This window comes from Microcaecilia unicolor, chromosome 1 (assembly GCF_901765095.1).
Source record: "Microcaecilia unicolor chromosome 1, aMicUni1.1, whole genome shotgun sequence".
Lineage (NCBI taxonomy): Eukaryota > Metazoa > Chordata > Amphibia > Gymnophiona > Siphonopidae > Microcaecilia > Microcaecilia unicolor.
Genome location: NC_044031.1, coordinates 177,106,285 through 177,131,335, shown reverse-complemented (window position 1 = coordinate 177,131,335; position 25,051 = coordinate 177,106,285).

Sequence of the window (25,051 nt, the reverse complement as noted above, 5' to 3'; positions counted from 1 at the left end):
CTCTAGAACAGGCTCATTGCTATATGGTATAAACATGAAATCACAGAGTGAATATGGCAACAGCTGAAACATGATGTGGGAGCATTGAGGATGAAGAGTAGAATGATGATCTTGAGGGCATAGAAAAGTGAACAAAAATAAACATTAGCACAAGTCAAGCTGTTGAACAGGATATCATACTATAAACAAACTATTGTGATGAAAATATTTGATTCTTCTGTTCACCACAAATGTAAGGGGTAAGAAGGCACATTGTTCTATTCCTTATGGACTTGCAAATACCAGACCAAGATAACACAAATGTTGTCAACAGCTACAGCAAGGATCATTAAACCTGAAGTTAAAGTGTTTATATTAGGGATACCACCAGAGTCACTCACTGATCTATATCAACAAAGAATGCTTGCTCCTGCCCAGGACAAGAATTGTACTGAAATAAGAGGGCATTCCTCTTGTGAAGAATGTCTGGTATCCTTATTCGTAAATCTGTATATTATGCTAGGAACTCTGGAAGAGAATTCTATAAAATATGGCTTAGAATGGTTGAATTATGTTTAAATAGATTTGCATGTAAAATGTGGATCACTAAGAGGTCCTTTTACTAAGCTGTGCAAGTAAATGGGCTTAGCACAACCTAATATATGACTTTTCCTCACTCTAAACGCCAGAGTCTGTATAGGTCACCCAATTTTGGGCATGGATCAACTTTCTGCACATAAACTAATTAGCTAATTAGGCAATAACAATCAATTATTGGCATTAACAAGGACTTAATTGGCAGTAATTAGGAGTTATGCCTGGATCTGTCCTATGCCCTAATCTATAGCAGTCATGCCGAAATTTTGTAGGGGTCCTTTTACTAAGCTGCGGTAAAAGGGGGCCTGCGTTAGCATCAATGCATGTTTTTGACGCGCGTTGAGGCCCCCTTTTACCACAGCAGGAGGTAATGGTGTTGGGGCTACTTGATATCAACTCTGGAGTACGTTGACACAGAGAATCCAATACGTTGGCATTTAACTTTCAAAAAGGAGACCATGATAAAATGAGAAGAATGGTGGAAAAAAAAACCTAGAGGAGCAGCTGTGAAGATCAAAAATTTATATCAGGCATGGATGCTGTTCAAAAGTACCATCCTGGAAGCCCAGGTCAGATATATTCCATGTATTGAAAAAGGAGGAAGGAAGGCCAAGTGACCGGCATGGTTAAAAAGTGAGGTGAAGGAAGCTATTAGAGCTAAAAGAAAATCCTTCAGAAAATGGAAGAAGGATCCAACTGAAAATAATAAGAAACAGCATAAGAATGTCAAGTCTAATGCAAAGCGCTGATAAGGAAGGCAAGGAGGGACTTTGAAAAAAAGATTGCGCTAGAAGCAAAAACACATAATAAAAACTTTTTTAGGTATATTAAAGCAAGAAGCCAGCAAAAGAATCAATTGGACTGCTAGATAATCTAGGGGTAAAAGGGGCACTCAGGTAAGACAAAGCCTAGTGTAGACATTAAATGAATTCTTTGCTTCGGTCTTCACCGAGGAAGATTTGGGAGAGAAACTTGTGCCAAAAATGGTATTCAAAGCTGACAAGTCAGAGAAACTGAATGAAATCTCTATAAACCTGGAAAATTTAATTGTGTATTTTGACAAATTGAAGAATAGCAAATCGCCTGGACCGCATGGTATTCATCCAAGAGTACTGATAGAATTGAAAAATTAACTTGCAGAACTATTAGTAATATGTAATTTATCTTTAAAATCAAGCATGGCACCAGAAGATTGGAGGGTGGCCAATGTAATGCCGATTTTTAAAAAGGTTCCAGAGGTGATCCGGGAAATTATAGACCGGTGAGTCTGACGTCGGTGCCGGGCAAAGTGGTAGAGACTATTATAAAGAACAAAATTGCAGAGTATATTCACAAGCATGGATTAATGAGACAAAGCCAACATGGATTTAGTGAAGGGAAATCTTGCCTCACCAATCTACTACATTTCTTTAAAGGGGTGAACAAATGTGTGGATAAAGGTGAGACAGTTGATATTGTGTATCTGGATTTTCAAAAGGCATTTGACAAAGTACCTCATGAAAAACTCCAGGAAATTGGAGAGTCATGGGAAAGTAGGTAGTGTCCTATTGTGGATTAAAAACTGGTTAAAATATAGAAAACAGAGAGTGGGGTTAAATGGTCAGTATTCTCAATGGAGAAGGGTAGATAGCGGGGTTCCTCAGGGGTCTGTACTGGGACCGCTGCTTTTTAACATATTTATAAATGATCTAGACATGGGAGTAACTAGTGAGGTAATTAAATTTGCTGATGACACAAAGTTTTTCAAGGTTGTTAAATCACAAGAGGATTGTGAAAAATTGCAAGAGGACCTGACAAGACTGGGCATCCAAATGGCAGATGACGTTTAATGTGAGCAAGTGCAAAGTGATGCACGTGGGAAAGAGGATCCTGAACTATAGTTGCGTGATGCAAGGTTCCACATTAGGAGTCACCAACCAGGAAATGAATCTAGGTATCATTATAGATGATATGTTGAAACCTTCTGCTCAGTGCACAGCAATGGCTCAGAAAGCAAATAGAATGTTAGGTATTATTAGGAAAGGAATGGAAAACGAGGGCATTATAATGCCTCTGTATTGCTCCATTGTGTGACCGCACCTCGAATATTGTGTTCAGTTCTGGTCACCGCATCTCAAAAAGAAATGGTTGAACTAGAAAAGGTACAGAGAAAGGCGACAAAAATGATAAAGGGGATGGGATGACTCTCTGTGAGGAAAGGCTAAAGTTGATAGGGCTCTTTAGCTTGGAGAAGAGATGGCTGAGGGGAGATATGATAGAGGTCTATAAAATAATGAGTGGAATGGAACAGGTTATACATGAATCGACTGTTGACTCTTTCCAAAAATACTAGGACTAGGGGGCACAGAATGAAGCTAGAAAGTAGTACATTTAAAAAACAAATTGGAGAAAATATTTCTTCACTCAACGTGTAATTGAGCTCTGAAATGTTGCCAAAGAATGTAGTAAAAGCAGTTAGCTTAGAAGGATTTTAAAAAGGTTTAGATAGCTTCCTGAAAGAAAAGTCCATAAGACATTATTAAAATGGGCTTGATGAAAATCTACTGCTTATTTCTAGGATAAGCAACATAAAATGTATTGTTCTGTTTTGAGATCTTGCCAGGTACTTGTGACCTGGATTGACCACTGTTGGAAACAGGATGCTGGGCTTGATGGACCTTCGGTCTTTCCCGGTATGGCAATACTTATGTACTTTTGGCTCCAACTGGAGGACAAGACAGTCCTGGATACGGCAAAAGTCATTCTCTTGGAACAATTTATTGAAGGGCTACTTTTAGCTATGAAACAGTGGGTGAGGCAGCACTCTAAATTGACACTGGGGAGCGCTTTGGAAGCAGCACAAGTTTTTTATCAAGCATGATTAGAACCAGAACTCTACAAGGAGGAGAAGCAAGCTAGAAATCATGGGAAGAAACTAGAGAAAATAGGATCAGAGAACCCAAGGGACCCAAAACCACCTCTGGCCCAGTATCCCCAAGAAGGGGGTCAGAGCAATGGAGGTCCTCATCTCCATTGAGGCCAAGCCTTTTGCTGACCTAGCCATAAGAACCTAACTTCCTCAACTGCTTCAGCTGTGGGGAAAAAGGTCACATAGCTAGAGATTGCTTAGAGTTAGAAGCCATGGATGTGCATATGGTTGCTTCACATTCTTGCAACTTTGTGGTGGCCTCTCATTCTGAGAACAGGAATTGTGTACTGCAAGTTGAAAAAGTAATCCATATGGTTCTCCAAATAGGTGGTTGCAAATATAAAGGAGAAAAATTGTCCACAGAATATATAAGTTCATAAAAACAGGAACACAAAAATGAATATTGCATAAAAATGAGAGCAATGAGGAAAGAAATCAGGGTAGCATAAGCACAGTCAGAATTTCTAAAGGCAAAAAATGTAAAGCAAGGTGACAAGACCTTTTTCTGGTATATTGGCAGAAGGGTGAAGATCAGAGATGGAATTATAAGGCTCAAAGATACTGAGGATCAGAATGTAAATAGAGATAACAGAAAGGTAGAATTGTTCAATCATTATTTCTCTTCAGTATTCACAGGGTGAAAAACCTGGTGGAGGTCCACAGACCATTAACAAAGCTACACATGGGGATAACGTAGATAAAACACTGTTCACAGAAGAAAGTGTCTATGGCCAACTTACAAAGCCATGGGACTATATGAGATACATCCCAAGATATTGAGGGAGTTTAGAGAAGTTTTGTCAGGCCCTCTAAATGATGTTAAATAGATCCTAGAAGACTAGAGAAGTGCCCAAGTATTGGAGAAAGGTTGATGTGGTCTCTCTTTACACAGATGTTAGCAAAAAAGAAATGGGAAACTATAGACAGGTGGTGGGGAGGGTAACAGAGGAGCTGCTAAAGGAAAGGATAGTGAACTTTCTATAATCCGATGAGTTACAAGATCTGAAGCAATATGGCTTTAACAAAGGCAAATCATGTCAAACAAATTTGACTTTTTGACTGACAAAGTAGAGGACATAAATTGAGGTTGCAGGATGGTAGTAATGTCAGAAAATTCTTTTTCACGGAGAGGGTGGTAGATTGCTGGAATGACCTCCTGAGGAAGGTGGTGGAAAAAAATGTGGCGGAATTCAAAAAGGCGTGGGATGAACACAGCGGATCTATAATTAGAAAATGAATGATATAAAAAAACAGAACTTAAAGGGTTGCATATGTGTTTACATGTCAAGTGAAGCTTAGATGGCGACTCTGGCTGCATCAACTAAGGCTGGTGCTGGGCTGCTTTATACGGTCTGAGTCCTGCATATGGCGATCCGGTTTAGGATGGGCTAGAGAGAGCCTCAATGGAAAATCCAGTGGTTTGGCAGACTTTTACGGTCTTTATCCCACAAATAACAAGACTGATTTAGATAGGCTGGAGTGGGCTTTGACGACAACCCCAGTAGTTGGAACATAAGGACAGAGCCAGGCGGACTTCGATGGTCTATGTCCCAGAAACACCACAGAAAGACCATGATCAAGTATATAATAACATGTTCATTGTTGGTTTAAATCTTGAAATGATAATGAATGTGACTGTTGGGCAGACTAGATGGACCATTCAGGTCTTTATCTATCATCATTTTCGAAAGAGATGGACGTCCTTCTCACAGAGGTGTCCAAATCGGTATAATCGAAACCCGATTTTGGACGTCTCCAACTGCAGTCCGTTGCAAGGATGTCCAAATTTCAAGGAGGTGTGTCGGAGGAGAAGTGAAGGCGGGACTTGGGCGTGCCTAACACTTGGATGTCTTTGACCCATAATCGAAAAAAGCAAAGACGTCCCTGACGAACACCCGGATGTGGTTTGTTTACGAATAAGACACAAAAAGGTGCCCAAAATGACCGGATGACCACCGGAGGGAATCGGGGAAGACCTCCTGTTACTCCCCCAGTGGTCACTAACCCCCTCCCACCATCAAAAAACATCTTTAAAAATATTTCGTGCCAGGCTCAGATGTCATACTCAGGTCCAGGACAGTGCATGCAGGTCCCTGGAGCAGTTTTAGTGGATACTGCAGTGCACTTCAGACAGGCGGACCCAAGCCCATACCCCCCTTCCTGTTAAATTTGTGGAGGAAACAGTGAGCTCTCCAAAACCAACCAGAAACCCACTGTACCCATATATAGGTGCCCCCTTCACCCGTAAGGGCTATGGTAGTGGTGTACAGTTGTGGGTAGTGGGTTTTGGGGGGGGGGGTTGGGGGGCTCAGCACACAAGGTAAGGGACTTATGTTCCTAGGGTACCCGGTTGGTGTCCTGGCATGTCAGGGGGACCAGTGCACTACAAATGCTGGCTCTTTCCATGTCTAAATGGCTTGCATTTGGACGTTTTTGACATGGACGTCTTTGGATTCAAAAATCGCTGAAAGTCAGAAACATCCAAATCCAAGGACGTCCAAATCTAGGGACGTCCAAATTTAAGGATTTGGACATCTCTGACAGTATTTTCGACACGAAAGATGGACGTCCATCTTTTTTCGAAAATACGGGTTTACCTGTCGCTGGATTTTGACATTTTGCAAAGACGTCCAAATTGCAACTTGGCCGTTTCTTTTGAAAATGCCCCTCCACATTACCTGGATATTCAGTGCTGGACAGTACCTAGGTACCACTGCTCAATAACTGGGAATCAGGTGGCCTTCAGAAGTTATCCAGGTACATCAATATTCAGCGCCAATACTCAGCTATCTGGGTAAATTTAGGAAGTTAGCCTGTTATCTTAACTTACTCGGATAGACACCTGGGGCCAGATTCAGTAAATGGTGCCAAAAGTCAAGCGCCATTATGACCCACACTAAACTAGCATTCTGTAAAAGGCACTCTGTGCTGACGGCCCTTTACAGAATACTAGCTTAGCATGCTTCTTGTGCCTTCCAAAAGCTGGTGTAAATGCTCGTGCCCAACCGATGGCAGTTAGACGTGCAAATGCAGGCATTCTATAACATAGCACCTAATTTCCGGGAATGCCCCTGATCCACCTATGCCCCTTACATTCCAATGCCCCCTTTGGAGTTGCAAACTATGAAATTTAGGTGCACATGTTATAGAATAGAGCATAGGAGAAATCCACATGTAACTCCTAATTAATGCCAATTAAGGGTTGTTAATGCCAATAATTGATTGTTATTGCTTAATTGACTAACTTATTTGCAGATCTAGGATCCACCTCTTTGGGCAATCTATACAGAATCTGGTGGCTGGTGCTGAATATCTAAGATGCCTAGATAACTTTTGGCTTCACCCCCAGACCACCCCAGCAATATCTGGATAGTGGAGAGGTGGCCTGGGATGATTTTCAGAGTCATTATCTGAATATAACGATACTCATCCATGTGAACAGTGAGTGGCACTTATCCAGGAGGAGCCGCTCCTAGGTAAGTGCCACTGAATATTGGGGCCTAAGTTTAAAAATGAAAGCAGACTTCAAAATGTATTTACCCATTTTATTAATAAGGCATTTATCATAAAACAAAGTTGAATGATATGTGCTAAATTATGGCTATTATTTTGTCATAACATCAGATGAGGTTTCATAACATTTTGCAGGATATTGTGATGTGTGCTGAAATGTTTGTCTTATAGCAGACTTGTGCCTGGTCAAGTTACAATTAAGCTATAGGATAGTATCTGTCATGATACCTTTAAATATAATTTAATTCTTTCCATAAGTTTATATACTGTTTAGCATTGATAATGTTTGAAATAATTGAGTTTAAAATATTCATAGTGGCACCCATAATACATTAACAGTTGTTGCAGACTACTTAGAAATCCATAGTTGGGTGCACTCCGAGGCATTATTTGTTAAAAAGAGTATAGCTAGTACCAGGGCTTTTTTTGAAGGGGTACTTGGGGGTACTGAGTACCGGGTCCTTTTCCATTGTCTGCTAAAATTGGCCCATGATCCACAAGGTTTAATGAAAGAGCTCAGGCCCTACACACCAATTCTGCCTTGTCATAGATTCTGTAACTGGTTGCAGGTGGTCTGTCTATTGTGGGTTGGGTCCCTCAGTGATCACCTAACCCCAGAAGGGTGACCTGGCATATGAGTACCGGCACCTTTTTCGCTAGAAAAAATGCACTGGCTAGCACAGTTCAGACCTGAATGCCACATGACCCACTCCCCCCCACACCCCCACCAATCTTGACCTTGGCTGTCTCCAAAAATGAGCTCTGGCTGCACCACTGAAATATCTTCTTCCAACCTTTTCCTTTTCTGTTTCTAGTCTTCAGTAAATGAATCCTCCTTCATTTGTTCCAGAACATCTTGTGTTTCAGTACTATGATATAGTTCTTAGCCAAAGTGTAGTAATTGGTGTCTCTTGTTCAGATGCCTATTCCCTCTCTGTCTGGACAAAGCATCTACCTTGCTATTCTGGGATTCTGGTCGGTCAAAATGAAATGAATGAGGTGAAAATATGCCTGGAATATATATTTCATAAGTTCCTATGATTTGCTTCAATTTGATGATGTGTCTTCTCCAGAAGAATCCATCCTCAAAAAAAAAAATCTTTATGATTAGCAGTTCTTTACTACAGATGTGGTAATTCTTCTTTGCTACTCTCAGCTTCCAGAAGCATGAGGTACATGGATGGAGCAATGTTCCCCGATGTCTTTCTCTGGGACAGAATAGTCTGATTAGTCATTCTTAATGCATCTGTTTCTACCGCAAATGGTTAGTCTGGATCTGGGTGTACCAGAACTAAGGCTGGTATAAATGATGCCCAATTGAAGGCCTCTTGTTATCTGAGGGTCCATTTGAATGATGTTCCCTTCTTTAATATCTCTGTCAGTAGGGTCATAAACTTCGATTGTCTTTGAAAGGATTGCCAATAGAATTTAAAAAAAAATCCACCATAAAGCATTGAACCCTCTTCACAATCCTTGGGGTCAGCCATTCTCTCAATGCCTAGATCTTGCATGGATCTATATATAGTCCTTCTGGTGATAATATGCAACCTATAAATTCTATGAACATCTTGTTGAACTCACATTTCTATGACATAGATCATCTAGAACTTAGTGTATTAATTGATTATGGTCTGTCAAATTTTATGAAAATATCATAATGTCTTTTAATAGATTATTATATATAGGTCTAAAATATCATGGGACAATTCAATAACCAGGTTTTGGGATGTATTTGGTGCACTGCTTAATCCTAATGGCATCACTAGTTGGATGAAATAACTGAGGTGGGTACAAATGCAATTTTCCATTCATCCCCTTCTCAGATGCAAACTAAGTTTAAGTTCCCCTAAGATCTAACCTAGCAAAGATCTTGGCTCACAAAAGCATTCCAGAAGCTCATTTATAAGAGGGAAGGGATACCTGTTATGAATAGTGGATGAAACAAGGACCCAAAGTAGATTGTTGCTGCTGCTCAGAGGTAAAAGGCCCAATTCTCTTTTAGATACTTATCTAGTACCTGTAGCTCTGGTTAGGAAAAAATCTCCATCCAGTTGCAAATCACTTGGGTAATTATAGAGTCAATGAGGAAGTAAAATATATGGACCTACTGTGAAATTATTCCTGATCCTTTGGCACTTCTCAGGTAATTGTCCAACCTTTGTGCAGGTTGCCAAATGACACACACACCTGAGTACTTCCTTCTGGTTTGTCTTCCATCTGTCCTAAGTTGGAAAGACAAATCTGCTGACAGGTGGAAGTAAGGTTATATGGTACATTTTCTACTAAATGACTGCAAAGTGAGGACCATAAATAAACTACTTCTTGGTGGTCATGAATTATTGTCTTTATCAATAACTCAGTTGTCATTCGCAATAGCTCAGTTTCTAGATTCACTTGACCTAATGATAAGGAGCCATCAATAATCTTTACAGTTATGCTCATCCCTTTTGCCTGTACTGAACTTTTGTGTTACAGGGCAAATGAGATGTTCATGGAACACACTGAGGCTCCTGAATTGATCATGACAAAAGCTGTTGTTCCTTTTCCTTACGAGACAGGCAAATGGGGGTTTTCTTGTTGGAGGTTAGTCTTCTACTTGTCCCACATTCCCCCATTTATAAAGCTATGAATGTCCATTTTCTCCTTGAATAGTTTAATGAGCCTGTAGCTTATTAGAGCAATTTTCTCTGAGCCTATATTAAAGGCAGAGACCTTCTCAGCGGTAGCTTCCTTTTTTCTTGACAGCCAATGCCTCATACCATCAACGGTTAGAAGCTCTTATAAAGGTCATTGCCCACCAGAGGATTGTATAGGTTTTGTTGTGGTGGGGGGGGGTGCAGGATCTTCTTTCATCCTCTCCTGGTTCCATTCTGTCAAGTGTCTGTCAACTATAGCAGAGTGATCAGCGCTTCCAAGTTCCATAGGCGATCCAGCCATGCCATTTCATCCTATACATTACTCACTAGGCACCTTTAAAAGTGAGCCTGAAGCACCAGTTCATTCTACTCTTTGTGGTGATTGATTGAATGAATGATGATTGAATTTCAGTGTGTTTATTGATGGTCTGGTTGGCTATTATAGTTGATTACATTGTTATGTCAATTGAGTTTTGTACATTTGTCTGTAATCTGCCCTAAAAGTGGAATATAAATTTTAATCAATGAAATGAAAGATCAGTGGAATCCGTGACAAAATTCTGCCCCATACTTTGTCATCGTTTGCTGGCCTTGGCAAAGGCACATCAGGTTCTGTCTACTAACTGGATCTGGCCTCAGAAAAGGCATCTATAAATTAGTCCACCAGATTCAGAATTGGATTATCCTAGCACTGGGGTGGTCCTGGCCAGGGCCTTCTGATTCAGAATTGGATTATCCTATTCTAGCACTGGGGTGGTCTAGACTAGGGCCTTCTTTGAATGTAGGCTGGTAATAAAACCCAGTTTAAGGGGAATGTGGATTCAGTTGGAACTAGAGTATAGGCGCCCCGGTATAAGAGGCTTGGAGAGGCTAAGCCTCCCCCATGCTGCAGCAGAATGGATCAGCTGTGGAGTCTAGCTGCTCTGAGGGGATTAAATTGTTGATTTACCTCCATCCTCACAGCAGGAGCTGCAGTGAAAGCCCTCTAGCAGTTGTAGAAATTGGTTTATGGTTTGTTTACCTTACTGCTGGGAAAGCAGGGGGGGTTGGCCTGGGTTGCCAGGGAGATATTTAAGGAGGATGACTTCCTGACCTGCACTGAGGACAGATAGCAGCAGAATGGATACTGGGCCAGCATGATCAGAAAAAGTCACCAGACAACAAAGGTAGAAAAGATCATTTTATTTTCATTATAGTGTTTGGAATATGTCCACTTTGAGAATCAGGTGCTCAACATTAAAAGTTTATATTTATTTACTTATTTATGGCATTTTATCCCACATTAAACATGAATTAGGGTGTTTTGTGGCTCTACATGAGAATTGTGATGATATGATCCCTTGTTTCATATTGTTGACGGTCTGCATTTTCCGTATGGGTTGTATATTGGTGTATTAGGTTCTGCCCATTGTAATATTTATGGTACAGTAAGGTTCTGAGTGTGTTTTTGCACAAAATTGTGCATAGTGTTTTGCAGTTGAGCGATTGTGCTTAGAATATGCTTTGAGCAACCACTTTATTCTTTGACATATGATACATATCTAATATCTAAATTTAATAAAAGGTATTAATTGTGACTTTTATTTTTATTTATTTATTTTTTCTGCGTGTTATCAGACAATTAAGGATTTAAGCTCCACCCCTGGCCCCACCCCTAACCCCACCCCCTTTAGCCTCCCCAAACAGTTGGGCCACCGACCACCTATGAACTAGAGTTAACTTGAATCAAGTCAAATGGCTACCTATGCCTGTTTATCTTCCTGTGAAGCCTTAAATTTCACTCCCAGAAAACTTTTATAGGTTAAAAAAATATTTCTGTCAATTCCTCCATCAATGTAAAGTCCTTTCAGGAAATTGGCCTTTTTCTGGAGGCTATTCATTGGGCCTGTATTGCTTCAACTGCATCTACCAAATCTTTCATCATATTACATATCCTGGCCACCTATTCCATATCAGCCTAGCTTCTGATTTGGCCTGAAACAAGCTCTTAGGGTATACCCAATGACTAATTTACAGTATCCACAGGAAAGTGTGTCTGGAGAGGCTAAAGGGCTGGGAGAAGCAGGCTGATATTAAAGGTATAGAAACATAGAGAATGATGGCAGGTAAAGACCGTGCATCATATCCAGTCTGCCCATCCATACCAACTAATAAACTCTATAGTCCTTTCTTCTCCTATAGAGATCCACTGTGCTTCTCCCATACTTTCATGAATTCTAATAAAGTGCTCATCTCCACAACCTCCACTGGGAGATTGTTCCATGCTTCCACCACCCTTTCAATTAAGAAGTATTTATTTAGATTACTCCTGAATCTATCCCCTTTCACCTTCATCCTATGCCCTTTTGTTTCAGAGCCTCCTTACAATTGAAAGAGACTTGTCATCTGTGCATTTATGCCATGAAGGTATTGAAATGGCTCTATCATATCTCTTCTTCTCCACCTTTCTTCCAAAGTATACATACTGAACTCTTTAAGTTCATTCCCATATGCTTTAAGAGGAAGACCATAGAGATGGAACCCAGACTAAGGACTGCAGAGTCAGGTGTGGGCCGTGAACAGCACTGCAGAGACATGAATGGATCAAGGAGCACATCTGCAGAGCTTGGTATGGATCAAGAACCCAGAAACAGGACTGCAGAGCCAGATACGGAGCAAAGAGGAAGCTACTGTAGATGAACAGAGGTTCCAGAGGACATATCCCAGAAGTCAGTTATGTTAGCAACAGCATGTCTCCACTGAGCTCCTAACAGTATATACTGCTTTCAATAAGGGCAGACCCTGTGGTGGATCAATGAGGCTTTCAGGGAGCATATCTGACTCCCTCACAAACAAAGGCTAATCAACCCCTGGTCCCATATGGCTCTGCTCACTAGGTTCATTATTTTAGGTCCTATCAGCTCTGACAACTATTTAAGGAATTATCAATTTTGGGGGGTGATATTATTCACATATCTTTCCCTTAGGCTAATTTACAGGGTTTTTTTGTTTGTTTGTTTTTTTGTATTGATGCTAACTTTAATGTATGCATATGTGTACATATGCAAGAGCAAAAAAGGAGGTAAAAACCCTCACGATACCGTGAGATGCAAAGAAAAAAGTGAGGAGAATGGATGAGGATACTAAAAAAATGTATTTATTCACATTAAAAAATCTTTTTAAAAAATAACAAATTCTGTGTATAATTTGTTATTTTTTAAAAAAAAATTTTAATGTGAATAAATACATTTTTTTGGTATCCTCATCCATTCTCCTCACTTTTTTCTATGTGTACATATGTAAATATTACTTTGTCTTTACATATGCAGAAGGACATAACATGCTTGTGTGATTTATGCCACATTTTATTTCGCTTTCCTAACCAAGAAATGTGCATCCTGCTGTCTCAGGAACTTTATTTAATATGCAAATGTTGGAATAGTAATCTCAAAGGAAAGTAACTTTGTACTGCTACAAAGCTCTGGTGAGGAATCATATTTGACTATTTCCTTCTTTTATCACCTTTTCTGTAGATATTCCAGTTATTGTAAACTATAGGAATTTTGGTCATCATAAAATACAGGTACATTCAGATCTCTCTTGTGCTGATTGCAGAGGAATGAAACCACAAGTACTATGTAACCCAATCTCCCTTGAAAATTAATGTGCAGTACAACCTATACCCTGCCCTGCACGTATTTTTAATATAATCAGAGCCATCATCTTTTTATTACATCTTGGGTTTGAAGAGTCCTGAAAGCAGATGTAACTCATGATGACCTGACTTCAATGGGAAAATGAACCAGGTGGCTAATTGTCTGTAAAACAAATACACTGATAATTAGCAGGAGAGCACAATGCCACAGCAGCCCAGCCACCAACCTTTAAGTTAAGCAAATGGGTGAACAAACGATGCAGCTGCATCTTACTTTGACAAGTTAATAAGGGAGCTATATTTAATCTAGCCAATTGCAGTAGCCAAAGCGTGCCCTCAGGGCTTGATATCAATGATTCTAGATCTGTGAACATAACAATTGAAACATTAACAAATTGGACATGAAAAGGACCTTGGATTTGTTTAAAAGATGCAGTAGCACAAACTTAAGAAAAATACTCTACCAAAATGAAAATGATATTAAGTTGTCTCTCAAAAGTGCTAACTGTACGATACGAAAAGATTATTCAGAAAGATGTACAAGCATGTTTTACAGCTTGGCATTCTTTCTCGAAAACCTGTGAGATTGATAAGGGCTTTAAAACTACAGTCTGCTCAAGTGAGGAGGATTTTCTAAATAATCAGTTGACAATTAGAAAAAAAAATCATTAAATCCTCCCTTTATCACTTAGATCTCTACTTCATTCCTGAAAAGATGTTATGGATTGATTGGGGAGTTAGGAAAGTTTGCATTCAAAAGTTATTCACGAAGTGCGGGGCACAGCTGGTCACGTCTGGTGGACCTGTAAGAAGGTCAAGGCTTACTGGAGATCGATTCATAGCAGGTTGCAGGGGTGGACGGGCAGCCCAATGCCATGGAGCCCAACTTTCTTTTTATTCTTTGGGGGAGCGGTGAGTCTTTCTAGTACTCAGTATAAATTTGTGGGACAGGCTATAACCGCCGCGAGAATAATAATTGCTGCATATTGGAAGCGGCCGGTGACTCCGCCTATCACTAGATGGGTCCAAAAATTGAGACACACCTGTGAAATGGAAAGGCTTCTAGCGGAGAGGCGTAATCAACTAGACAGATGGCATCAGATCTGGGACCCTTTTCTTCTTCATGTATAATTTGACTAGAGTTCTTTGTTTAGGTTGTGCCGGAAGGATGGGTGGGAAGGGGAGGGAGGGTGGGATGGGTATACAGGTGATCAGAGAGATTATGAGGAAGGGATTAGTAACATAAATGAAAACACTGGAAAAGTGAAGTTTTGAAATCATAAATCTGAATACTTTATTTGACATCTCAATACAGCAAGAATTTTTTTTTTCCTTTTGATATACAAAGAAATTATTACTATGTTCTGTATTGTATAATCGTGTATCTCTGAGAATACTTTGGCCTATTTAAAGGACATGTAACCCGATTTGCATAATGTATTATGTTTCAGATACTTTGTATCATTTATTAATAAAGACTTCTAAAAATTAAAAAAAAAAAAAAAGTTATTCACGAATAAAAATAAACACATTTTTGGGGCCCAATATTCAACCTGCAGTGGTAAGAAGCAGCTTGTGAGCCACTAATAGCAGTGGGTGAATTAACCCCAAATAGTCTATGCTGGGGCATGTGCAGCATCCAGCATTACATTAATAACCTGGAGGTGGAGTGGCCTAATGGTTAGTGCAATGGGCTTTGATCCTGGCAACCTGGGCTCAATTTCCATTACAGCTCTTTGTGACCTCAGGTAAACCACCTAATCCTCCATTGCCCCAGGTACAAAAACTTTGATTATGAGCCCTCTAGGGACAGAGAAAGTACCTCCATATAGGGGTCCTATTACTAAGCTGTGCCAAAAAGTGGCCTACGGTAGTGTGGGTGCATGTTTTTGTCATGCAACGGACCAATTTTTACCGTGTCTGGGAAAAAGGGGCTTTTTTTCAATGGGCCGGGAAAAGAGCCTGCGGTAAAATTGAAACCAGCGTACGCCTATTTGCGGCCTAAGTCCTTAACGCCACCCATTTATCTAGCGGTAAGGGCTCAGGTGCTACATGCGCAGTGACCGGTCAGCACATGCCAACTGCTGATTACTGCTGGAAACGCTGCATGCGGTAGGAAATAATGTGTCCTGGTGGAATAGACATGCGCCAAATCCAAAATTACCACCAGAGAGTAATTTGTACAGTGCTGACTACATCTAGTAGTACTATGCAAATGATTAGTAGTAGTAGTAGTAGTAGCAGTAAATATCTGGCTACCCCCCCCCCCCTCTTTACTAAGCCGTGCGCTAATGTTTATGTTTATCCACTCCTCCATGTGCAACTTTCTTCAAATCAGTGACCTTACTTTCTAATTCTTCCTACTTTCTTTCCCATCTATATGTTACAACTTTGCCTTACCCTTCACTACCAATTATAATGTTCTATTACGTATTGTGTTGACATTGCTAGTATACCATGTCATACTTTGTATTGTTTTCGAATATTTTTTACTGCTGTAATTGCCTATTGCTCATGTTTGATCTATTCTTACTGTACACCGCCTTGAGTGAACTCCTTCAAAAAGGCAGTAAATAAATCCTAATAAATAAATGAATAATGCCGACACAGCCTATTTGAATGGGCTGTGTTGCCATTGCTGCGCAGCTTAGTAAATGGGAGTAAGTTACTTGGGATCCAAGTGGTGGAATCAAATTCCCAAGGAAATAAGAGATACAAATAATTACTTACTATTTCAAATAAACCTGAAAACATTTTTTTAAGAAATTCTTTAATTAAGATTGAATTGTAACATTGAAGAATTGTATATTTATGACTGATTCTTTATTCAGAATATTGTTAATGTAACTGAGTTCTGTTAAATGAAAGCTGAATTGAGCTGAAATTAACTTTCAGATAAAGTGGGTATATGAACAAATAAATAAGTAGGTTCCAAGTAAATATTTCTTAGGGTTTCTTTTAATTAAGTTATATATATGTATATGTCCTCGGCTTCTTTTTAAGCCACAATTCGTGTGGCTTTGCTGGGGCAAGTTGGGAGCCCTTATACCAAATGGTGATAAAAGGTGGCCCATGGTGGCATCAGCACGTGGGATTGCCACATGCCAAGGCCACCTTTTACTGCCATGGGTAAAAGTTTTTTCAAAGGGGCAGTAAATGGCCATGTGGTACCATTCAATGCTGGAGCCCTTACTGCACCACTCCCTGCCCATTGGTGCTAGAAAATAGAAAGTATCTTCTAGTGCTGGAAATGGTGAATGGCAGGACCAGAACTAGCACCAGGCTCCTGGGTGAGCCCGGCAGTAGGGTCAATTTGCTATGCACAAACCCAGTGGTAGCCCTACCATTGGGTGATAAAAGGGCCCCCTAGGCTTGAAATAGTTTTGAAATAGGCATTTACTTGGAGTGGAGGAGTAGCCTAGTGGTTAGTGCAGCAGACTCTGATCCTGGGGAACAAGGTTCAATGCTCACTGCAGCTCCTTGTGACTCTGGGCAAGTCACTTAACTTTCCATTGCCCCAGGTACAAATAAGTACCTGTATATAATATGTAAACCACTTTGAATGTAGTTGGAGAAACCACAGAAAGGCAGTATATAAGTCTCATTCCCTTTCACACATAGACAACTTATTAGAAAACTACCCTCCAAATGTTTTTCCCTCTTATAAATTTCAGAATTGCTAGACTAGAAAAATAATGATTGCCAGTGGCGTACCAAGGGGGGGCGGTGGGGGCGGTCCGCCCCGGGTGCATGCCGCTGGAGGGTGCCGCGGCACGTGCCTGCTCCGAGTTCGTTAAACTTCATCGCTCGTTCGCTGCAGCTCCCTCTGCCCCGGAACAGGTTACTTCCTGTTCCGGGGCAGAGGGAGCTGCAGCGAAGCGAAGTTTAGCGAACTTGGAGCAGGCGCATGCCGCAGCACCCCCCCCCCCAGCGGCATGCACCCGGGGGGTGTCATTTCGCCGGGGGGGGGAAGGTGTAATTTAGCGGGGGGGGGGGGTGCTACACCCGAGGGGGGCGCATCAGCGCTCTGCCCCGGGTGCCATCCAGGCCAGGAACGCCACTGATGATTGCCATGAAGAATAAAAAAGAAAATTCACTAGCTGGTCCAGGTCTGCTGCTCCACAGGTTATCTAGGGCTGGGGATGCTATGCAGGCAGAGTTCAGAGTCTTCCGATCAGAGAGATTCAGTTATTGCACAGCTCCAACACTTAGAGGTTGGGTTTAAGGCCCATGACTAGAGGGTCGCAGAAAGAAATCTAGTGTATGGTTTCTAGTCAAGGATTGTCACTGTGATGACCAGGTGAAATGAGATTGAAACGGTGAAAAATCCCCAGGCACTGCTGAATGAAGGTTCATGGCGTCTTAGTACAACAGAGGCTAGTTCCAATGGGGCTAAAAAATCAAAAGAAATGGGAGGAGACTGTCTTCCCCACACACCCCCAGGAAATTTGGCAGATAAGTTAGTTTTACCTTTGATTTATATAAGGTGGTAAAAAAGATTCTCAGATATTTAAAATACTGTTTTCAGTGCCATTTTCTGATGTTGCCCCAAAGTGCAGTCCTTGTAGAAATTCAATTCAATTAAATAATTATTAATCCACGATCTACTCAACGGCACAGAAGCATTTGAGAAAAATGGACACAAGATAGTAAACCACTGTTATGTCATTTTCATTTTGCATTTAATTGAAATGCAGGGTTGATTGGCACATGCTGTCATTAAGGGACCCTTTTACTGAGCCATGGTAGGGCTACCATGCAGGTAGCACATGCCAAATCAGCACTACTGTCGAGGTAGCACAAGCACCCAGCAATAATTCCGAAGTTGACTCGTGCAGTTTCCCATGGTACTACTACTACTACTACTATTTAGCATTTCTATAGCGCTACAAATCATACGCAGCACTTCACAAACATAGAAGAAAGACATTCCCTGCTCAAAGAGCTTACAATCTAATAGACAAAAATAAAGCAAGCAAATCAATTAACGTGGGGGAGTGGTTACAAGTCAAAAGCAATGTTAAAGAGGTGGTAGAAAATCATTTTCTAGTTTCTACTGCGGGGGCGTTCCCGGTGGTAATTGGCAGCACAGCCACATTGCCATGCATTGCCTGATTACCGCACGAGTAGCGCGTGAGCCCTTACCGCCAAATAAACAGGTGGCAGTAAGACTACTTTTAATATTAGCATATGGCCATTTACTGCCCTATTATAAAAAAGGCTTTTTTACATGCCGTCGTAAAAAATGGCAAAGTGCACACCAATTTCACATGTCCAAACTAGCGCAGACCACTTTTTACCACAGCTTAGTAAAAGGGCCCTTTTGTTTGATTAATCTTCTCAATATTTCTTTTCATGCCAGTTGCCAGTGCAAACAAGGATCATGGCAGCGAAGGGCAACTAAAATGATAGCGGGGATGGGATGGCTTCCCTATGAAGAAAGACTAAGGAGGCTAGGGCTTTTCAGCTTGGAGAAGAGACGGCTGAGGGGAAACATGATAGAGGTATATAAAATAATGAGTGGAGTGGAACAGGTGGATGTGAAGCATCTGTTCACGCTTTCCAAAAATACTAGGACTAGGGGGGCATGCGATGAAACTACAGTGTAGTAAATTTAAAACAAATCGGAGAAAAATTTTCTTCACCCACCCAACGCATAATTAAACTCTGGAATTTGTTGCCGGAGAACGTGGTGAAGGCGGTTAGCTTGGCAGAGACTGAGTTTAAAAAGGGGTTAGACGGTTTCCTAAAGGACAAGTCCATAAACCGCTACTAAATGGACTTGGGAAAAATCCACAATTCTGGAATAACATGTATAGAATGTTTGTACGTTTGAGAAGCTTGCCAGGTGCCTTTGGCCTGGATTGGCCGCTGTCGTGGACAGGATGCTGGGCTCGATGGACCCTTGGTCTTTTCCCAGTGTGGCATTACTTATGTACTTATGGCAATATTTCTCTTGTTTTCCTGACTGTCACATCTCAGCCCTTTGGTACCAGAAGGGCCTTTAATTGGCTGGAGAATGGTATGTTTCCCCTTTCTGTATTCACTGGAGCTAGCGATAAAACTGTCTTGCTCTTCTGTCGCTTTTAACATTAATGACACATTCTGTCTGCTGATACAAAGATCTGATGAGTATCAAAGAGAAGGCGGAAAGGAAAAAGGAAAATTACTTTGAAACCAATAGTTATTTTACAAGCTGAACAGGTCTGATAATGTTTTAAAATCACAGTTTACTCTGGCAAATAACATCCCACATATTTTAAAAATCCCTGTCTGGCCCAGCTACTGATTAAAACAATTCACTGCACACTGAGACTCAGGGACTTTCTTCTTAATCTATCAACTATTAGGGGTAATTTAACAGTCTAGGTAAACACAAAGTTAAGTACCACTGCTGTCAAGCTTTCAAACTCACTATACTTCAAGCAGAATCATTTTCTTTATGTTGCATTTTTTTACTATTTTAGTCTCATGCTTATTTTACCACCATCCCAACAGCAAATCTAAAATTAAAAGTTGGCACTACATAATTACATTTTTTTGGTTTTGTGAAATAAAAGGGTGAACATTAAACATGTTGCCTCCTTAGTACAGAACATGATGGTAGAAAAATACCAGAGGCCCATCCTGTCAACCCCTCCATTAGATCTGGTTAAGCTAGGCCCAGAAACTGTGCATCAAGTACTGAGGACATTCAAAAGAGCAGAATGAGGGCACCTTGTGAATTTGCATTACACAAAATGTGAGTATGGTATGTTCACTAATTGCATATCAGACCATATTATTTCTATATGTACTACTACTACTACTACTTAACATTTCTAGAGCGCTACTAGGGTTACGCAGCGCTGTACAATTTAACAAAGAGAGACAGTCCCTGCTCAAAGAGCTTACAATCTAATAGACAAGTGAACGGTCGGTCCGATAGGGGCAGTCTGGATTCACTGAACGGTAAGGGTTATGTAGAGAAGGAGCATAGCAGGTTTCCCTCAGAAGGTCATGATTTGCTTTAAGAGAACTCACCAAAATAATGTAGAACTTATAGTTATCACAAAGAACACAGCAAAGATGACACAAGGATATGGTCTTTAGATGATGTTTAAAAATGTCCAAATTTATTGTGTAGCTCAAAAGACACGGAAGGCCAGATCAATTGTGTATCTCAGAACTTCTAGTTATGACATGATTGGGTGAGGCAATTATTTTTCTTGCAGCTTATTATTCCAAGAACAGAAGAATGTGTGTGTCTATTGTCAGGGCACTCCTTTTATTGTACTATACATAAATCAGTCTCAAATTCTGATGATTCTTGTACTTTTATTCTCTTAGGGGCCCTTTTACTAAGCTGCGTAAGGCTCTACGCATGCCCAACGCACACCAAAATGGAGTTACCGTCTGGCTACCATGTCGCTCTTGCAGTAATTTCATTTTTGGCACGCGTCTGATACTTGTGGCTGAAAAATAATTTTTATTTTCAGAAGCACATATCGCACACGCGCCAAGTGGCATTTGGCGCACGTAGGTCATTACCATCTGGTTACAGCGTGAGACTTTACTGCTAGGTCAATGGCTGGCGGTAAGGTCACAGACCCAAAATGGACGCTCGGCAATTGTGATTCTGCCCCACTTCCATTTTAGGCAAAACTTTTTTAAAAGGCCTTTTTTACAGGTGAGCTGAGAAATGGATCGGCGCACTCCTAAAACCCGCACCTACACTACCGCAAGCCATTTTTCAGCACGCCTTTCTAAAAGGACCCCTTAGATTGTTCATCAAGTTGAAGCAGTGCTTTATATGTAGAAATGGGCATTTATAAAATTGTGTGTCCACTATGCACTCAAAGGGGTCCATTTAATTCAAAGTGTGGTAATTGGTTGTCATGTGAATTAGTGAGCATTGTTAGTTCACATCTGTGGTAAGTTATTTATTTACTTATTGGGATTTATTAACCACCTTTATGAAGAGATTCACCCAAGGTGGTGCACAGCAGGTACATTCTAACATAAAATTAACACTTTTTATTAACTACATAACATTAGTAAAATGATCAAATATAAAGGGGAAAGGGAATATACTGCCTTTCTGTGTTTTTGCAACTACATTCAAAATGATTTACATATTATATACAGGTACTTATTTGTAGCTGGGGCAACGGAGGGTTAAGGGGTCCTTCTACTATGGTGCGCCAAAAAATGATCTGCACTGTTGTAGGCGCATGAATTAGACGCGCCCAGGTCCATTTTTCAGTGTGCCTGCAAAAAAAGGCCTTTTTGTTTTTGGCTGAAAATGGACGTGCGGCAAAATAAAAATTTTCATTTCAGGCCTGAGACCTTACTGCCACCCACTGACTTAGCGGTAAGGTCTCACGCGTAAACTGGGCAGTAGTCATCAGCGCGTGTGCACTGCCAATTACCGCCCAGTTAGCGTCACACGGTAGAAAATAAAAAATATTTTCTGCCTCACTTTAAAAAAAATGGAATTACCGCACGGGTGGCACACGTAGGCACCTATGTGCCTTAGTAAAGGGCCCCTAAGTGACTTGCCCAGAGTCAGAAGGAGCTGTAGTGGAAACTAACCCCAGTTCTGGCAAATCAAAAGAAAAAAAGCAGATCAAAAAAGACAAAAAAATAGAACAGGAGGGTAACAGAAGAAGTGGTTTATTACAAGTTACCCAACGTGGCCACGTTTCGCCCTCAGGCTGCGTAAGGGGTAAAAAAAACTACAAAATAAAAATACATAATGAGTAAAACATAAACTTCACCATTGTATATTTGATAATAAAACATATCTAAAAACACTATCACATCATATAAAATAAAAACAGATCAAATCTAAAAACATAATACAATAAAATATATCAAATCAATATCAGTTAAAAACATTCAAATTAAATATGCATACAATAAAATAAAATAATAATTTTAATACAAGACATGATATCAACACAAAATATAATAATATCAACACTAAATGTATATCAATAGAACTACATCGGACAGATAGGTGGAGATATACAACACTAAAATAACTGAATGACCATCCTGCTTATAATCGAATGAGAAAAACGCCCAAGTTCCGACCTAAATCGGGAGATGGACGTTTATCTCACAAAAACGAATAAAGCGGTATAATCGAAAGCCGATTTTTGGACGTTTTCAACTGCAATCCGTCGCGGATGCGGACAAAGTTGATGGGGGCGTGTCAGAGGTGTGGCGAAGGCGGAACTGGGGCGTGGTTATCTGCCGAACAGAGATGGGCGCATTTCACCGATAATGGGAACAAAGTATGCGTTTTTAGCTAGAATTTAGGACACTTTTCCTGGACCCTGTTTTTTCACGAATAAGGCCCCAAAAAGTGCCCTAAATGACCAGATGACCACTGGAGGGAATCGGGGATGACCTCCCCTGACTCCCCCAGTGGTCACTAACCCCCTCCCACCACAAAAATGAAGTTTCTCAACTTTTTATTTTCACCCTCAAATGTCATACCCAGCTCCCTGACAGCAGTATGCAGGTCACTGGAGCAGTTGTTAGGGGGTGCAGTGGACTTCAGGCAGGTGGACCCAGGCCCATCCCCCCTACCTGTTACAATTGTGCTGCTTAATGCTTATTAGTCGTCCAACCCCCCCAAACCCACTGTACCCACATGTAGGTGCCCCCCTTCACCCCTTAGGGCTATAGTAATGGTGTAGACTTGTGGGCAGTGGGTTTTGAGGGGGATTTGGGGGGCTCAACACACAAGGGAAGGGTGCTATGCACCTGGGAGCTCTTTTACCTTTTTGTTTGGTTTTGTAAAAGTGCCCCCTAGGGTGCCCGGTTGATGTCCTGGCATGTGAGGGGGACCAGTGCACTACGAATCCTGGCCCCTCCCACGAACAAATGCCTTGGATTTATTCGTTTTTGAGCTGGGCGCTTTCATTTTCCATTATCGCTGAAAAACAAAAACGCCCAGCTCACACATTGTTGAATAAAACATGGGCGTCTATTTTTTCCCAAAATACGGTTCGGTCCGCCCCTTCACGGACCCGTTCTTGGAGATAAACGCCCATGGAGATAGGCGTTTTTGTTCAATTATGCCCCTCCATATATACTAAATATCACCTACCTAATAGGGGTAAAAAGCAAAGTGAACCCCTAATAGTAGTCATACAACCACCTAAAAAATACAAAATAAAATAAATAAATAAAATCTCACAATGCTTGGCCTCAATTGCCGTCTTTTATGCACATTCAATGATCTAAAAATATTGAAATTAATATTCACTTTGTTAAAAAGTGAGAATCAGTGAGTTTCCATGTTCTAATAAATAGCAACTCAAATCAATAGAAATTGATACAAAGTACCTAAAAACATCATACTGTTCTATGACAATCACATGTATCCTGATGATGATATCATTCAAAAGAACTCCACAGTGGCCACTAAACCCAGTTCTGCAGGATCAAAGTTCACTGCACTAACCACTAGGCTACTCCTCCACAATGAGGTAAATGTGAAGATAGCAGATTCAAACCTGGCTATGGCTAGGGTTACCACATTTTGTCCTCTTAAAAAGAGGACAAATGTCCCGCCCCTGTCCCGCCCATGCCCTGCCTCTGTCCCGCCCCTTTCACATCCTTGCCCCACCCCCTGTCACATATTCCCCTCCCCCCGGGTCACATATTCCCCTCCCCTCACTTACTATTTACTGCCCTGGTAGTCTAGTGACCTTTTCGGGGCAGGAAAGAGCCCCCTCTTTCCTGCCTGGAGCGCTGCCTTACCCTGCATCCTTCTCGGTCTTGGCTTGGGATTCAAAATGGCCACCGAGAGTTGAAGTCTCGCGAGGCCGCTTCAACTCTCGGTGGCCATTTTGAATCCCGAGCCAAGACTAAGAAGAATGCAGGGCAAGAGCAGGCAGCGCTCTGGGCAGGAAAGAGGGGGCTCTTTCCTGCCCCGAAGAGGTCACTAGACCACCAGGGCAGATAGTAAGTAAGGGGAGGGAAGGGGAGGGGAGACCCACGGCACCGCTCACCTGTCCGCCCGCCCGCCCTCTTCTCCAGAAATCTGGCCAAATGGACGGGCGGGCAAAAAACCCCGGACGCCCCGGACATGTCCTCAAAAAGAGGACATGTCTGGGGAAATCCGGACATATGGTAACCCTAGCTATGGCACTGGCATGGCAGCAGCATGTGATAATTCATGCTCTAACTGTATAATGTGGAATGGGGAGAGTGGGCAGGTTTCAGGAAGAAATGGGCAGGGACTAAACCTTGCCCTAGTGCAAGGAAACTTTATCGTGTGCCGTCCCCACTGTAGATAGCATGAATGCGGTCACAGTCTCCTCGATAGCAGAAGACAAATGCAACCACACTATCAATGCACATCACACACAAAGGATTTTCCTCTGTAGTAACTGCGTGGGAAGATGCGGAGGATGTTCCCAGCAGTTACTTTAGAGTTTTTGCTGTTACTGTGTAGTAATTTAGCCATGATAGAGGCAATTCTATGAATAAGGTGCTAACATTTATGCTCCAAATATGTGCGTCAATGTTCGAATGCCGGCATATACATAGGAACATAGAAACATGATAGCAGATAAAGGCCATATGACCCATCCAGTCTGCCCATCCTCTGTAACCCCTAATTCTTCCAGTTCCTAAGCGATCCCTCATGATTATCCCATGCCTTTTAAAATTCTGGAACAGTTCTCGACTCCACCACCTCCACCGGGAGGCCATTCCAAGCCTCCACCACCCTTTCTGTGAAATAATACTTCCATAGGTTACTCCTAAGCCTATTCCCTCCTA